This window comes from Misgurnus anguillicaudatus, chromosome 6 (genome assembly GCF_027580225.2).
Source record: "Misgurnus anguillicaudatus chromosome 6, ASM2758022v2, whole genome shotgun sequence".
Lineage (NCBI taxonomy): Eukaryota > Metazoa > Chordata > Actinopteri > Cypriniformes > Cobitidae > Misgurnus > Misgurnus anguillicaudatus.
Window position 1 is genome coordinate 18,721,793 of NC_073342.2, and position 12,765 is coordinate 18,734,557.

The 12,765-nt window shown below is 38.7% G+C and overlaps 1 protein-coding gene across 2 annotated transcripts in view; it reads right to left on the reverse strand.

Moving 5' to 3' along the window:
* Nucleotides 1–12,765, reverse strand: part of ccnd2a (cyclin D2, a) — a 170,468-nt gene that overhangs the window by 61,167 nt on the left and 96,536 nt on the right. For both annotated transcript variants that reach the window (XM_073868660.1, XM_073868659.1), the window contains one exon: nt 744–790. The gene's annotated coding sequence lies outside the window, so the exon portion shown is untranslated. The remainder of the gene's footprint in view (nt 1–743; nt 791–12,765) is intronic.

Sequence of the window (12,765 nt, forward strand, 5' to 3'; positions counted from 1 at the left end):
ATTTGCAAACCTAAGGTTCACGGCTTATGCAAAGGATAGTGAAAGAGCCATTGTCAGCAACACCTGCTCCTTGTAAGACATGTCCTCCTTATACACACACACACACACGTGCATTATCACTTTACTGTAATTATGAGCTTTAAAACAACACACACCTCCACACTGTCACATGAAACGATGTGTATTTAGACACTGGTGGGAAATGCAGGGAAAACTCTAAATGAATCATGATGGGATACGACAACTATCCAATGCAGACACGAACAGTGGGAAGCAAGTTCAACCAATATCAAACATCAATTTATCAGCATCACATCTCAAATATTAAAAGTTAAGCATGTGTACTGAAGTTAGTCTGTAATGTAGATTTACCACATTAATTGCATAAAAGCACCAAATCACATTTAACAGCCCAATCACATATCTTACAGCTACAATGATGAAGGCTTAATGTCCAGATAATCACAGAAACATTTTTACTTGAAGGTTAGCACCATACAGGTATTACTGTAATGCTTGCCACAAAAAATTAATCACATTAGCAACAGATATTTCCTGTTTCATGGTTGATAGCTTCCTGTATGCCCTCAAACAAACCGAAATCTATCAACATCTCAATTATTGCCAAGAAAGCAATAAACAGCATCACCACATATTCACTGATCTGCAAAACTTATAGGAAGACATTTCAATAGGAAAAATCATATAGAACATAGAGCTATGTAAACTAAACCAGTACTTACTTAGGTGTGCCTGCACGATCACTGGTCTATGTGAAATCCATGAGCACCTGTAAAAAAAGAAACAAACAGTCATTAAGTCTGCATTTATTTCACAATAGAAATATGTTTATTTCACAATATAAATATACTGCCAAGCAGCATACAGTACAGCTTCAGGGCCCTTTACGGTTTTGGCTATGATACTGTATAGTCTAGAACTGTACAGTGTAATGTACTGTAGCACAGTAAACATATCTTCCTTTTTATGGAAAATTCATGTTCTCCTTGTACTGAAATTGGTGGAAATCCCCTCATGATGGCCAGTTGCAGACGAGAGAAACCCCACACTTTCAGACCATACTGGTTTTGTTACTGCGTAAGGCTTTGGAAACCGGCAACGTGGAAAAGTTTGTGCATAGTTGAAAAGCTGTTTCTCTAGGAATTAAACTGTAGTGTGCATAAATAAAGACAAACTAGGAGTTCAGATGCAAAACCCTTGAGATGTGTCGGACCTTTCTTTTTTTCTGTAAATTAGCATTTTTTTATTAGGCTGTTATGTTAGCTTTAGTTATTTCACTTTATTACCCCCAAGCTGTCCGAGATGCAAATGTCCATCATTTTTCAGACAAACACATTTTCAGTTATTTTAGAAAATGTTTTTGATCTTTCAGTTAATTAAATGTAAAGTTACGGGGTCCACGTCCTTCAAGTCCAAAAAATACACATCCATCAATCACAAAATAAATGATAACGATGATAAACAAAGGCCTTCTGAGGGTAATCTGCATGGTGTTGTTGTAGAAATATCGTAATTTAAAACTTTATAAACAAACATAACTAGCTTCCGGTAACGCCGCTACTTAGTTGCGTCCGCATTCAAGATGAGAGCGTACGCAGTTTATGGAGGGTTCTGCGCTGCTGCTCTGTGCCTCCGCCCTCCGAATTTGTCATACGTCACTAAGAAAAGTGTGTACACTACGCTGATACTCTGTCCTGAATACAGAGGAGTCTAAGGGGTCGATTACACCAAAAGCGTTTATGGCAGTTGCAGGCGCCTTTTTTGAATGATATTGTATGAGCAGGGAGCGTTTGCGCGCTGTTTATGCGCGCCGAGTGGCTTGCGGTTTTTGCCGACAGCCGCAGCAGGTGCTTTTGAGGGAGCGCTGAGAGCGGAGAAGCGCCCAACGTCATTTGCGTCTTTCCATTGTCCAATCGAATGAGGGGATAGGCGGGCCTTACGTTCTGGTGATGGAAGTTTACAGTTGCTTTGAAGAACCGGACTCCACTCGCTCACTCTCTCCTGCATGTTTGTGCACCTCTCACCCTCAAACAAGGTCAGAGCAAGCGCCCTCTTTTTAAAGTTTCTGATAATATGACAGTTAACAGCAAAAGAGTGCTCACGCTTCAATATTTGATTGACAAGACAGCTGACTCTGTGGTGGCTTAGCAATATAAAAAACCGCGTCGCACTGCTTTTTTTTGAAAATGCACTGCGTCGCGCCTTGGGTTTTCAAGCGTTTAAAGCGCGGTGTGATTACCCCCTAAGATGGCTGCGTTACCGGAAGCTAGTTATTTTCGTTTATAAAGTTTTAAAGGAACAGTATGTAAGAAATTTATATCAATTAATCATAAAATGGCCCTGATATGTCACTAGACATTAAGAAATCATTTTCATTTCAAATACTTACATCACTGACAACAGTGTTCTGGCCAGGATATTGTCATTTAAAAAGTGGGGTTGCAGCCCTCAACTGATGTTTATGTTGTCATTTTGTGTATTGGCCACCAGTTTTGTGATTGCAGTACCAGTTTTAGCCACAAGTTTTGTAATTGCAATGCCAGTTTTGGCCACAATCCTACATACTGTTCCTTTAAATGTGGATATTTCTACAACAAAACGGCACATATTACCCTCAGAAGGCCTGTGTTTATGATCCTGGAGCCGTTTGGATTTATTTTGTGAAGGATGGATGCACATTTTTTGGACTTGAAGTATGTGGACCCTGTAACTTTACATTTGATTAACTGAAAGATCTAAAACATTTTCTAAAATAACTGAAAATGTGTTCGTCTGAAAAACGAAGGACATTTGCATCTCGGACAGCTTGGGGTGAGTAAATCATGGGTTTAATATCATTTTTGGCAAACTATCCCTTTAATGGAATGAAAAAGTTATTAGTTAGCAATCGAAATGCCTTCACAAATGTCATTTCATAGTATTTAACAAATTTGTCTGTCTTTCGCTGCAAAACCCTTTAAGTGCATGCAGTCTTTTTGAGCAAAAAATATATATTTCTTTGGACAAGACAGTAAACGGTTGCAGTCACTAAAGATACAACTAGAAACATTGCACTTGATGAAAATCAACAACAAAAAACTGAACCACACATTAGGATACGCTGTGATCCATGTTACTGCCACATTTGGGTTGCGTATTCAGGTCCAAGTACTCACAAGAGACCCAAATTTGAATGTGAAACACCGTTGTTTTGCGCATCATTTATCCAATTCATCTACTGAACTTTGCTGAAAAGTTTTTCTGAATGACCTGAGGCCAGATTAAGCAATTTTAATAGCATTCAGTTAATATCATCTCATTTTTGAAAGGGGTGAAAGAGTTTAGCGACATTTGCATCTGAGCTCCTCCTATGTTTATTCTCCAATTATGTCTTCGAACCAAATTAAACAACAGACAAGTAAATGTAATCAAAAATCTCTTGTTCCTTCACACAAATGTTGTTTTATCGTTGGCTACATAAACATGTGTGTTAAAAGCCGGCCCTTGTCCATTCACTATTAAAACATTGTATGCATTTGGCAAGAGCAACTTACAATGCACACATGCAGTCAGTTTGCATGTTCACTGAGAATCGAGCCGGTGATGTGGGCGTTGCTAGCACAATTCTCTACCAACAGAGCATGCATATTTAAATTATATCATTGTTGTTATTTTCAACACAAATGCGCCCCCTTTATATGTAAATTGACATATTTACAAAAGTCAACAATTTTTTTAAAGAAAGTATGAGTTATGTATGAGAAGTATTTCTAGTGATCAGCAGCAGCAATTTATTAAATTAGATACATTTAGCATTTAAAGAAAAGCGCAATTATGGAAATGTTCGCAATCCCAGTCAAGTAAACAAGATTATGTCGATCTGCTCGATCTTTTACAATCTAGCATTCGTAAACAGCCTGATGGGAAACTGCCCCTACACATAGTATTCAGCACAAATTTGTGACGTTAATTGATTTGCATAATTTCCTTAGCGAATTAAGTGCTAGAAAAACACAGACGATGAATGCAAACAAACAATGGGATCAGTGGGCGTCATTCATTCTCAGTGATTCACCTCGCAGACGTCTTTTTTCTATATTCAAACATTTCATGTCTCTAATCAGTTTAAGCAGGACAGCTTTACCCATAATAGACAGGGTTCAGCTCACCTGGCGAGAATGCAAAGAAAATGGGCGAACGCGAGAACCTCGGCACGGTTAGAGGAAGTCAGGAGCGAGGGGGGAGCGATCACATCCCTAAAGCTACTGAGATGTGAAGTTGTCAAAACACATATTTCAATGCGAACAAAGTGAGCAAGGAGTATGCATACAAAAGCGTGTGAATGGGCAGATGTCTGGAGCAGATCCCAGGCTTCAGACGCTCAGGAAACTCGGGGGAGATAAATGATGTGAGACTAAAGTTCTTTCATTGTTCCTGTTTCACTTAGAAGGAGCCTTATTATCGCCCAAAAATGTCTTTGAAACTTGAGTACTTAGTGTTTTAATGTCTCATTCAGCTGTGATAGAAAGTTGAATCACTCTTCCAGGGTTCTTCGAATGAAACCACCTGATTTGATAGTGAAAAAAGGAAGACAATCTTCTTTTTGATTCACATGTTACACAGGTGGTCAACAGTGAAAGGGGAGTTTTTGTGTTATTGTTTCAGTTATTGTATCAGTGGTGACTGCTGTAAGACTGCACTGCAAAAAATACATTATAACATTTTAATAACATTTTTAAATATAATCAACGTAAATGTACTAGTCATTTAAACTTAGATTTTTTATCTTGACTATAAGTTGCTGTAACTTATAAAATAAAGTTAAGCTCATTCAACTTTATTTTATAAGTTACAGCAACTAATCACTAGTCGAGATAAAAAAAATCTCATTTAAATTACTTGTAAATCTAAGTTGATTACACTCACCTAACGGATTATTAGGAACACCATACTAATACTGTGTTTGACCCCCTTTCGCCTTCAGAACTGCCTTAATTCTACATGGCATTGATTCAACAAGGTGCAGAAAGCATTCTTTAGAAATGTTGGCCTATATTGATAGGATAGCATCTTGCAGTTGATGGAGATTTGTGGGATGGACATCCAGGGCACGAAGCTCCCATTCCACCACATCCCAATGATGCTCTATTGGGTTGAGATTTGGTGACTGTGGGGGCCATTTTAGTACAGTGAACTCATTGTCATGTTCAAGAAACCAATTTGAAATGATTCGAGCTTTGTGACATGCAGCATTATCCTGCTGGAAGTAGCCATCAGAGGATGGGTACATGGTGGTCATAAAGGGATGGACATGGTCAGAAACAATGCTCAGGTAGGCTGTGGCATTTAAACGATGCCCAATAGGCACTAAGCGGCCTAAAGTGTGCCAAGAAAACATCCCCCACACCATTACACAACCACCACCAGCCTGAACAGTGGTAACAAGACATGATGGATCCATGTTCTCATTCTCCTCTGACCCCTAGCATCAACAAGGCATTTTCGCCCATAGGACTGCCTCATACTGGATGTTTTTCCCTTTTCACACCATTCTTTGTAAACTCTAGAAATGGTTGTGCGTGAAAATCCCAGTAACTGAGCAGATTGTGACATACTCAGACCGGTCCGTCTGGCATCAAGAATCATGCCACGCTCAAAATTGCTAAAATCACCTTTCTTTCCCATTCTGACATTCAGTTTAGAGTCTAGGAGATTGTCTTGACCAGGACCACACCCCTAAATGCATTGAAGCAACTGCCATGTGATTGGTTGATTAGATAATTGCATTAATGAGAAATTGAACAAGTGTTCCTATAAATTCTTGAAATTTGGCTCCCCTTGTGATGTCAGAAGGGGATATACCGCCCCTCAATCTGCACTATTCAACCACAGCACTGCCATTTAGTGTAGAGATCAGCTTATTTGCATTTTAAAGGACACACATAAACGCAAAATTGCTACAAAGTGGCAATTTTAACATTTTGTGATAAATTATCTATATGATATTTTGAGCTAGAACTTCACATATGTACTCTAGGGACACCAAAGATTTATTTGATTGATTATTTGTTGATCTTGTGAAATTTCCCCTTTAATATTACATAGATCCACAACATGCGTATCAAGCCCCATTTAAACACAGCTTCAGTATAGGCAGGTACCTGTAACATAGATTTAAACAGACAAAAAATGTATGTTCAAACTCCATACACATCGGTTTGTTTCCCGCCTTGGCGCTATGCTTAACTGGGAGTCTATGAGAGTAGTAATGGCACTATTTGCATTAGACACAGACTGTTTATTTGACATTGGGCTTTCAATCAATGTCACTGTCTTGTCCGAAAGCAGGGCTTCTCTACATTATGATTGGCTTTGCTCCTGTCCATTTAAAAACTCAGCCATACAGAGAATGCTGGGAAACATACACGTAGTCAGAATCTATTGTGAAATAATTTTTTTATGATTTAAATTTAGTCTCAATACTAGTACACATTTTGCTATTAATAAGTTCCTGTACTTCCTGCTTTTGAAAAGCATCAGTCGCCACTATACTAAATCAAGTGCTATATGTTAAGGCATCCGCCTAGGCTCAAAACACTATTGTCCCTGTCAAATGCTGTCACTGTCAACCAACAACCAGTGCTGTACTGAACCTTATGATATAACGCACACTGTGGTTTTGCTGCTCATGATAGCAGCACCGTAGGTGTGGCATTAACGTGTGTTTCTATGTGCTGACTTGGCAATAAAATAGCTGTGCCTTCCCATTGCAGCAGATTGCATGACTTGCAGGGGTTCCCACAATCGGTCTGTCGCAAGAAAGAAACCTCATAGATATCTGAAAGTGATGAGCTACTTAGTCAGTGTTGCCATATAGATGCTTACACTAGTGATAGTGTGGTTTCTTATTCATTGTTCCTCCACTGTGGGTGTGATGTGTGTACGTGCCCGTTTGCGTCTGATGGCTGATTCCTGTTGCATCCTCTGTCTTACGGTTTTCTGAAACAAAACGAAGACCTGACTTGTGAAGAGACGGGGAGGCTGACGTCCTTAAAGTCTGTGTAAAGTAATTTCAGAGAATTGTACTGAATTATGGAAAAAAGTTTTTCCACATTTCTGTGTTCATTATTATTTAGGCGGGGCTAAAACGGTGGCTTGATGACACACTAGAGCAGGGGTGCGCAATCCTGCTCCTGGAGGGCCGGTGTCTCTGCAGATATTCGCTCCAATCCTAATCAAACACATCTGATCCAGCTAATCAAGGTCTTACTAAACAGACTAGAAACTTTCAGGCAGGTGCGTTGAGAGGGAAGTTTAGGTAAATTTTAGGATCGAGTTTGGACACTCCTGCACTAGAGCCACAGAGCATGGCCCCGCCCATTACATAATTGCGAATGTCCATTCAGGTTGTAGCGGTACTCGAAAGTTGAGTGAGACGGCAGCTTTCTTGCAAGTGTGAGTGGTTGCAGCCCAGCATTTAAGAGCAGAGAGTCCTGTCTGTTTTTAAGATTTTGATAACTAATGTTATTTATTTGGGGTTTTCTAATCAATCAAATTTGTCTGGGTGGTTAATATTACATTATTCTGTGGTGTCACAAATTGAGAACCCATTTAATATCAGACTTTACACAACTAATGTATCAATGATTAACTGATTTTTATTTGCTAGTCTTAATGGCAAACTGAAGCATTTATTTTTTTATGTATAAAACGGATGACAGAGGAGGTTGATACTGTAATAGTTCTTCTCATTGGATAGTAAACTGACCAATCAGAATGGACATCTAAGGGACAAATGATACAACATTGTTTAATTCTATTGTCAAGCAAGACAATAGCTATGTTTACATGGACACCCTACATCGAAATGAAATCATTCTGATTGATAAATCCTATAATAGCGTTTACATGAACACTATTTACACTACATATTTTACCATTTTCTTACCTCAACTTAGACGAATTGATAAATACATATATTTTTTCAATGCGTGCACTTTTAATCTTTGTACAGCATCGCCTGAATGTGTTAGCATTTAGCCTAGCCCCATTCATTCCTATGGCTTCAAACAGGGATAAATTTAAAAGCCACCAAACACTTCCATGTTTTCCCTATTTCAAGACTCTTACATGAGTAGTTACACAAGTAAGTATGGTGGCACAAAATAAAACTTTGTTTGGAGCCATAGGAATGAATGGGGATAGGCAAAATGCCAACACATTCAAGAAGCACTATACAAAGATAATTGAAAAAAGATAGGTATGTATTAATTCATCTAAGTTGAGGTAAGAACATAGTAAAATATTGAAAAACCGTGGTGTTTTCCTTTAATAATGTGATCAGATTGATGCGCGTTTTACATGGCACAAGCCTCAAATCAGATTTGATCATTTGACATGCGCACATTGCTCAAATATATGGTTTTGTGCTGTCTCAAGATACGCATACAAGCCATCCTCCTAAAATCGCTTTGCGTCCATTTCATAATTAATAAACGACGAGCACACAGAGCTTTGTGCCACAGTAAAAACACCCATTCACGTGTACTGAAGCGTGTTTGACTTGACCCAGTGCTGCAGAGACCGTCCGCAAGTTCAAAGTCCACATTTTTTTCTTTGTACTGTATCACTTTAACAAAAGTCGAATACACACATGACGTTTCTGGATCAGCGTATGAATCGGAGACTGGCCGAACAACGCTGTCTTGTATCACTTCACAAAGGATTGGAAGGAGTTTAGAAAAATGTAAAGGTATAGCGGAAGATTTTCTTTTTCCGGGTGGATAATCAAGACTATCGGTCATCCCAGTTTTCAATCATATTGGTGATATGTTTACGTAAGGTCATCGTACTTCCTCGTCCCTAGGTTCGCTTTCTGCACATGAGCACTTTCAGGTGTATATGAGTGGTGAGCTACGGTTTCAGCCATTCATTGAAGCTCGCGTTCTCACCGTGTTTTGATTAGCTATGATTAGCAATGCTAGGTAAACATCTAAATTTATGAGCCATGCCAAACCGACAGCAACTTGTAAAAATGGCAAAGAGAAAACTAGACTCATGCATGCTTTCTTGTGAAAACGTTTAATATCTCGGGAGCAGGTAGAGTGTTGCGCAATTGCATTTTCTTTTTTAAAAAGTGGAGAAGGCGGTTCTTTTCTAAAATTCAAGAAAATATTCCGCTCTACCCTTAAGAATGACAAGACAGTCACTTCATGTGATTTCCTTCAACAACACACACTCGCAATCTTTGCGTCATACGTCATTCTAAGTCAATTCTAAGTCATTGCATATGCTCCACACTCCAGTCCAGTAGGTGGCGGAAATGCACCTTTAAGTAGGTTTGCTAACAGCCATTAAAAAAGCAAGGAATCCGATCAAGTCTTTACATGACCTTTTGAGCGGATTACAAAATGTATAAACCACCCCTCATGAACCGATTAGATTTTAAATCGGTTTGGCTCTTTTTATTCCAATTGAGGTGTTTACATGGAGCATTTTTATTCTGATTGAACATTTAAACCAATTGAAATTGTCCATGTAAATGCAGATAGTGTCGCCTTAAAGTATTCAATCTTTTTTGGTCCCTAAAAGCAATTCCATTAAGAATACTTTACTTGCTGCTGATTGGAAATGTAAGTAAATGTTATAGTTTTTAGTCACAATCATGAAAATGTTTAAAGCTAAAAATTATAAAATAAAATGCATACCCTTTTATGTTTTTAGCGAGCCATTGTAAACAAGCTAACATCTTGCATAGTGCTAACTTGTGCTATTCCAATATACGCAAATACTACATTTTGATCAGGCATTACAAATGGTCATCTCTAAAATGGTAAGGATCTAGTCTAAAGGGGCTAAATAATAAAAATACAGTTATCAAAAAATGTTAAGCGAATAAGCTTTTTGCACACATTAATGTCATCGCAGCACTTTCAAATGTATTCAAAATACACATTAAACAGAATTTTGAATCAAATGAAAGACAAAACGGAAAGATGATGTATAAATTATGCAATAATAAAAGGAGTGAAAGTTCCGCTGTCTCTACACATACAACTTAATGTTAGTGTTTATATTGGGTTGGTGGTCGGAAAACTGTGCAGTGTAGGAAAAGTGAAGACAAAAGTCATTGCTCTTTTATCATTTTCTATTGTGAAACTGTCATTCTTAATACTCTTTTTCTTTCCTTTGAACAAGTGATAAAGAGCTTTTACATAATCATCGGAATGTTGCTCTTTGTTATTCGCGGGTGTGGTTACAGCCGTTCAAAAGTGTCATCCAGGTGGGTGTCAAAAGCAAGTGTTAGCATCAAGTCCAAACGCACCTCTTCAGCGCCCCTGATATTCCTTTTAAACAAACCGCTTTGATATACGCATAGACAAAAAAGCTGAGTAAACAAGTGTCCAACACTGGAAGGACAGACTGTGTCTTTGGTCTGTTCCCGCTCTGTCCGTGGGAGGGTTTACCTTCCCATTTAGTTTCAGTCCACAGAGTACATGGAGGATTAAGCGAGAATCGCTTCCTCTTAATGTCTTTGTCCGTTTCTGTTTGTATCTTGTGAGGACCTCAGAGCCATGTTTGTTCACAGCTGACAGTGTCACGCAGATGTTTCTTTGGTACCGATGCATGCTGGGATAGCATTGATAGAACTGTTTTACCTTGTCATGAAGATAAAACGAGAGGGCGAGAGATAGAGAGAGAAAGGAAAACCAAAAGAGAGAAAGCGGTTCAATAAGTTATGAAAAAACATTCCTCTATAGTTTTGTGAGGTTTCTTAAGAACTTGAAATTAATCATGCACTCGGCTATTATGTTGATGGGGAAGCGATGACAATACTAGTGTCAATTAGTGTTCAGGCAAGATAAAACATGACCAAAGAAAAACTTACTAATATCACACGAGCAAGAGTGTTGTTGTACTGAATATCAGCACAGCTTTGATTTAGCATGGCATGACGTCACAGGTAATCACAGCTGTATGGATATTCAGTATGAAATCACTACAATCAGTACACTTAAAGTGATTGGTTCTATGGAATTATTATTTAAAGCGGCCGTTTTTTCTGTTTTCGAAGCTTTGATTGTGTTTACGTTCGCAATATAATGTGTTTATGTTTCGTGTGTAAAAACACAGTATTTTTCACATAATTTACTTATCTCTATACTGCTGTCGTGAATGTGTTAGCATTTAGCCTAGCCCCATTCATTCCTTAGAATCCAAAAAGGGATGAATTTAGAAGCCACCAAACACTTCCATGTTTTCGCTTAGGGGTGCAAGACCGTAGGGTGTCCCAATCCTCTAATGGTGTTCTCTAGGGGTGATAATAAGCGCACTTAATGCACCCCTTTCCCAAGTGCAGATCAGATCGCACTTTGCTATAGGCTATTACCCAGAATCCTTGTAGTGTTGTGACGTTTCGAACAGCTAACCAATGAGGGAGCAAAACGGTTGCTATGGTCGGACACCGGGAAAACTCATTTAAAATGTTTACTTCACAAAGATAAGTTTAATGATGAATTTCATACTCCTAAAATAATAGAGTTTAAAGGCTTACTTCAGTAATATGTCACAAAACACATAAGTATTAGTGATAATACTAGCTAACATTTGACTTTATAATACATTCATTGTGAAATTACTAGAGTTGGGGTACTGAAACTTGGACTCGGACTCGAGTCCGGACTCGTCCAATTTTGAATGAACTCGGACTTGTCACGCACTCGGGTGAATTTGTACTCGGACTTGACACGGACTTGGACATTTTGGACTCAGAAAATATCCCGAGTACAGTCGAGTCCGCGTCATGTGTAACAATAAAACCAGCATAAACTTGAAATGAGAAATTAATTAATGTCTCACTGTCTTGCATCAGTGTCTCTGACGTGCAGACAAACACACATATCAATGCGTGGCTAGCACGATGTCCTCAAAGTCAGCAATAATTTGTTTTGCTTACGAAAATCATAGAGAATTTATTTGGAAGACATCTGGTAAAAAGAAGATACCTCTATATCCCTTTCTTTTCTTTGAAATAATTTTTGATAGGAAACTAGTTGACATAAAATAAAAATGTTCAATGGTAATGACAAGATGCAATAAAGGTATTTTTATTACATTTTTATATTGCCATTGGTTTAATGGGCTGAAAGGTTAAAGTATCAATAGAAAGTAACAATTTACAATACAAATTTTGTATCTTTTTTCAATTTAATTACTTTCTGGACTCGGGCGGACTCGACTTGGACTCGGCCTTTAAGAACTCGGACTTGAGTCCAACTCGGACCCTTTTGGACTCGGACTTGGACTCGGACTGGTTGTTTAAGGACTTGGTCTTGACTCATACTCGACAAAGGTGGACTCGGACCCAACTCTAGAAATTACTACAGTAACAGCTCGAAAATGCTCTGAGCGGGAGTCAAACTTGCAATCGATCCGCAATGTGAATGGAACGCTCTGAAAGCCCGGGCACACTCCGTGTCCATCTCTGTCCTGGGACGCATGTGTGCGGGAGACAGAACCGGGTACGTAGAGTGAAGCACCCGCATAATGGACCTATTGGGAGATTAGGGAATGATATTTACTCACTGCACCCCCTTCATACAGTAGCTGGTCTCTGTTGCAACAGCAAATAACATCTTCTAGTCTTAACACATCACTCATTTATGTAGTATATATATCGCGTTAATGATTACAAGGTGGTAAAAAGATGAATGGACGGATAACCTCATGAGCAGGTAATTCATTTCAAAGCTTGTCATTTTATTC